The sequence below is a fragment of the Nothobranchius furzeri genome, chromosome 1, assembly GCF_043380555.1.
Source record: "Nothobranchius furzeri strain GRZ-AD chromosome 1, NfurGRZ-RIMD1, whole genome shotgun sequence".
Classification (NCBI taxonomy): domain Eukaryota; kingdom Metazoa; phylum Chordata; class Actinopteri; order Cyprinodontiformes; family Nothobranchiidae; genus Nothobranchius; species Nothobranchius furzeri.
The window spans coordinates 59174457-59179821 of record NC_091741.1 but is presented as its reverse complement, the minus strand read 5'-3'; the positions used below and the strand labels follow the sequence as shown (position 1 = coordinate 59179821).

Sequence of the window (5365 nt, the reverse complement as noted above, 5' to 3'; positions counted from 1 at the left end):
CATGACAGAGACTCAAAGGCATCAGAAACAACATAGTGTTGATTACGGCTTGAGTCTAATTACATGTAGGGCTCATTTTCTCCCAACTGGCCGCTTATTTAAAGTAAATCAGACTAGAGCAGAACAGGGTTATAAACCAGAACTGAACAATTATTAAAACAAATAGGCTACACAGTAAATTTAGAACAGGAGTATTTGTCATACTGTTCTCAGCCCAGTTTTGGGCTCCTGTAGTACTTATGTGGTTCCCTTTAACGTACAGTGTTGACGGGATTTAGCAGAGTTTTGTTTGAAATTCAAGCTGCACTCCTCCTTGAACCGTCACCTTATTGTGGTGGAGGAGTTCGAGTGCCCTAATGATCCTAGGAGCTATGTTGTCTGGGGCACTTTGTGCCCCTGGTAGGGTCTCCCACGACAAATTGGTCTTAGGTGAAGGGTGAGACCAAGAACGGTTCAGAGGATCTTTCATGGATGTAAATTCAAAGAGTCAGGAGTACCTGGCCCGGAGGGTTACTGGGGTCCCACCCTGGAGCCAGGCCTGGGGTTGGGGCACGTAAGCAAGCGCCTGGTGGCTGGACTTTCGCCCATGGGGCCCGGCCGGGCCCAGCCCGAACCGGATACATGGGCTCATCCAACTGTGGACCCACCACCTGCAGGAGGAACATGAAGGGTCCGGTGCAGTGTGGATCGGGCGGCAGACCGAGGCGGGAGCCTTGGCGGTCCGATCCCCGGACAAGGAAACTGTTTTTTGGGACATGGAATGTCACCTCTCTGGCGGGGAAGGAGCGGGAGCTTGTGGCAGAGGTTGAGCGGTACCGGCTAGATATAGTCGGACTCACCTCGACACATAGCATTGGCTCTGGAACCCAAGTCCTTGAGAGGGGTTGGACACTCTCCTTTGCTGGAGTTGCTGCGGGTGAGAGGCGGAGGGATGGGGTTGGCTTTTTGTTAGCCCCAAGACTCTCTGCCTGTGTGTTGGGGTTTACCCCGGGGGACGAGAGGTTAGCTTCCCTGCGCCTTCGGGTCGAGGAACGGGTCCTGACTGTTGTTTGTGCTTATGGGCCAAATATCAGTTCAGAGTACCCACCCTTTTTGGAGTCCCTGGGACGAGTGCTAGATAGTGCTCCATCAGGGGACTCCATAGTCCTGCTGGGGGACTTCAATGCTCACGTGGGCAATGACAGCATGACCTGGAGGGGTGTGATTGGGAGGAACGGCCCGCCTGATCTGAACTTGAGTGGTATTTCGTTATTGGACTTCTGTGCAAGCCTCAGTTTGGCCTTAACGAACACCATGTTCGAACATTAGGATGCCCATCGGTACACTTGGTTCCAGAGCAGCCTAGGTTGCAGGTCGATGATAGACTTTGTAGTCGTATCATCTGATCTGCGACCGTATGTTTTGGACACCCGAGTGAAAAGAGGAGCGGAGCTGTCAACTGATCATCACCTGGTGGTGAATTGGATCAGATGGCAGGGGAAGATGCCGCGTAGACCTGGCAGACCCAAATGCATAGTGAGGGTCTGCTGGGAACGCCTGGCAGAAGAACCTGTCAAGACAGTCTTCAACTCCCACCTCAGGCAGAGCTTTGACCACGTCCCGAGAGCAGTGGGGGACATTGACTCCGAGTGGGCCTTGTTCCACTCTGCGATTGTTGGGTGGCTGTTGTTAGCTGTGGTCGCAAGGTGGCCGGTGCCAGTCGTGGTGGCCACCCCCGTACCCGCTGGTGGACACCAGAGGTTCGGGGAGCCGTCAGGCTGAAGAAGGAGGCCTACAGGGCGTGGCTGGTCTGTGGGTCTCCAGAGGCAGCAGACAGGTACCGGATAGCCAAGCGGGGTGCAGCAGTGGCAGTTACCGAGGCAAAATCTCAGGCATGGGAGGAGTTTGGTGTGGCCATGGAGAAAGACTATCGATCGGCTCCAAAGAGGTTCTAGCAAACTGTCCGGCGCCTCAGGAGAGGAATGCAGCAACTCGCTCACACTGTTTACAGTGGGGATGGGGAGCTGCTGACGTCAACTGGGGCTATAGTCAGACGGTGGAAGGAATACTTTGAGGAGCTCCTCAATCCTACCTACGCACATTCCGAGGAGGAACCAGAGCCAGGAGACCTGGGGATGGACTGTCCAATCTCGGGGGCAGAAGTTGCTGAGGTAGTCAAATAACTACACAGCGCTGGAGCCCCGGGGATGGATGGCATTCGTCCTGTGTATCTCAAGGCTATGGATGTTGTAGGGCTCTCGTGGCTGACACGTCTCTGCAACATTGCGTGGTCATCGGGGGCAGTTCCTGTGGAGTGGCAGCCTGGGGTGGTGGTCCCAACCTTTAAGAAGGGTGACCTGAGGGTGTGTTCCAACTGTAGGGGGATCAAACTCCTCAGCCTCCCTGGAAAGGTCTACTCCAAGGTACTGGAGAGGAGGGTCAGATCGATAGTTGAATCTCAGATTGAGGAGGAGCAATGTGGTTTTCGTCCTGGCCGTGGAACTGTGTTAAAGTTAAAGTCCCATTAGTTGTCACACACACTGATGTGTGTGTGAAATTTGTTCTCCGCATTTGACCCATCCCCTTGGGGAGCGGTGAGCTGCAGACACAGCCGCGCTCGGGAATCATTTGGTGGTTTAACCCCCCAATCCAACCCCCTTAATGCTGAGTGTCAAGCAGGGAGGCATTGGGTCCCATTTTTTCAAAGTCTTTGGTGTGACCCGACCAGGAATCGAACCCTGATCTCCCAGTCTCAGGGCGGACACTCTACCACTAGGCCACTGAGCTGGTAGGACCAGCTCTATACCCTTGCAAGGGTGATGGAGGGGCATGGGAGTTTGCCCAACCAATCCAAATGTGTTTTGTGGATTTGGAGAAGGCTTATGACCGTGTCCCCAGGGGCACCCAGTGGGGGACGCTCCAGGTGTATGGGGTTGGTGGCTTTCTTTTAAGGGCCATTCAGTCCCTTTACCAGAGGAGCGTGAGTTTGGTCCTCATAGCCGGTAGTAAGTCGGACCTGTTCCCGGTGAGGGTTGGACTCTGCCAGGGCTGCCCTTTGTCACCGGTTCTGTTCATTATTTTTATGGACAGAATTTCTAGGCGCAGCCGTGGTGTGGAGTGTGTCGAGTTTGGTGGCAGGAGAATCTCGTCTCTGCTTTTTGCGGATGATGTGGTCTTCCTAGCTTCATCCAGCTCTGACCTTCAGCTCTTGCTGGGCAGGTTCGCGGCCGAGTGTGAAGCAGCTGGGATGAGGATCAGCACCTCCAAATCTGAGACCATGGTTCTTGACCGGAAAAGGGTGGCTTGCCAACTCCGGGTCGGGGGAGAGGTCCTACCTCAAGTGGAGGAGTTTAAGTATCTTGGGGTCTTGTTCACCAGTGAGGGTAGGAGGGATCGGGAGATGGACAGGCGGATTGGTTCGGCATCTGCAGTGAAGCGGACGCTGAGCCGATCTGTAGTGGTGAAGAGGGAGCTGAGCCAGACAGCCAGGCTCTCAATTTACCAGTCGATCTACGTCCCAATCCTCACCTATGGTCATGAGCTTTGGGTAATGACCGAAAGAACGAGATCACGGATACAAGCAGCCAAAATGAGTTTCCTCCGTTGGGTGGCCGGGCTCAGCCTTAGAGCTAGGGTGATGAGCTTGGATATTCAGGAGGGACTCGGAGTAGAACCGCTGCTCCTCCGGATCGAAAGGAGTCAGTTGAGGTGGTTTGGGCATCTGGTCAAGATGCCTCCTGGACGCTTCCCTGGGGAGGTGTTTCGGGCATGTCCTGCCGGCAGGAGCCCCCCGGGTCGACCCAGGACATGTTGGAGAGGTTACATCTCCAATCTGATCCGGGAACGCCTTGTGATCCTGCCGGAGGAGCTGGTGGAGGTGGCCGGGCAGAGGACGGTCTGGAGCTCCCTAGTTGGGATGCTGCCCCGCGACTCGGACAAGCGGAGGAAGTCGACAACGACGATTCAAGCTGCAGATATTACAGAATAGGGATATATCTGTAGCTTGAATGATTTTAGTGTGTTATTAAAACTGAATTATGGCCATTTTTGTGCCACTAAAGGTCAATTATATGGTGGACAACTTGATTGATTTAAAAAATGAATAAATTATAGAAGTCAACAACATGTCATGTTTGAGGGTAATTTCTTGACCCACGACATGAAGAATCACCACCGAGAGACAGAAGGTAAGTTTAAATGATTTATTTTGAATGGGAGAGGTAGCCGAAGCTTCTGCAGGACTGGAGGGATCCGTGGGGTCTGAGAGAGGAAAAGAGGTCAGAGTCTGGAGCAATGTGAGACGATGATGAAAAAATAAGGCTTACTGTTTCCTGGATGATCCGGTATTTTGTGGGGGGTTAGTCAGACCTGGCTGGATGGGGAGACCGAGGAGCTGCAGATGGATAGGTGGGTGACGGAGAGCTGGCGATCAGGGGCAAACAGCAGGACTGGAATGTGGTTGATGGTTCTGGAGGTATAGCAGAGAGTGGAGATGAACAGATGACTGGAACCCAAGACTGAGTATCATCTGGCAATGGTGAGATGTCCAGCTGCTCCTTAAATCCCCTGATCGCTGATGAGCTGATTTGGCACAGCTGGGCTCTCCAGACACACCCACCTGCAAACAACACTCAGCAGAGATGGTTATGCAGCACAGATCATGACACAACAGAGATCTGTTAACACCCTTCTGAAGTTTGATGTGATTTTTTGTTACCAGGCAGACTTGGTTGACTCAACAGTAACAGTAACATTTTATGTTTAACTTAAAAAATATTTAAAAAATATGTGACAATGTGTAGTTTTTACCATCAATATCTGGAAATATCCATCAAATTGTTGCTGAAAATGAATAGAATAAAAAAGTCCAGTCGTTGAAAACATATTGGTGGTTTCATAACATGAAAACCATAAAAATCAGGTCTAAAATACATGGGGCACAAGTCTAATTCTCTGGGGTATGCCATATTAGTCGCCATTTTTCCTTCTACATTAGCCAGCTTGTGGTAGTGTGTCTGCAGATGACTCAACACATTCTCACACCCGAAGCATCGAAAAATGACAATGGGTGACCAAGCGTTTGTTTCTGTAGCGTTAAGAGTTCTAGCGCATCTGGAGGCGGCGCGGTGTGCCAGAGCATTGTTTTCCAACTGCCGTGGAAAAATGGAGATTTTACCTAATTTTGACCTTTACCTTCTTGCTATTTAACCTTCCCCTCACCCCCATCCTAACCTTAACCCTCTTGCACATGCAAAATTTAGTTTCTAGTTTTAACGTCCCTCTTCAACACGGTTAACGGGAAGTTCAGAATGAGGAACTGGGTTAAGGTTAGGATGTGTGCGAGGGGAGCAAGAGGTTAGATGTCGATTAAATGTGTGTTTTACCG

General features: G+C 51.6%; 1 long non-coding RNA gene across 1 annotated transcript; it reads right to left on the bottom strand.

Moving 5' to 3' along the window:
- Positions 1-4166: 4166 nt before the first annotated feature.
- Positions 4167-4641, bottom strand: LOC139070812 (uncharacterized). The gene is made up of 2 exons (XR_011521263.1): positions 4305-4641; positions 4167-4239 (listed from the first exon to the last, which is right to left on the bottom strand). It is a non-coding gene; the product is annotated as an uncharacterized lncRNA (long non-coding RNA).
- Positions 4642-5365: the final 724 nt, after the last annotated feature.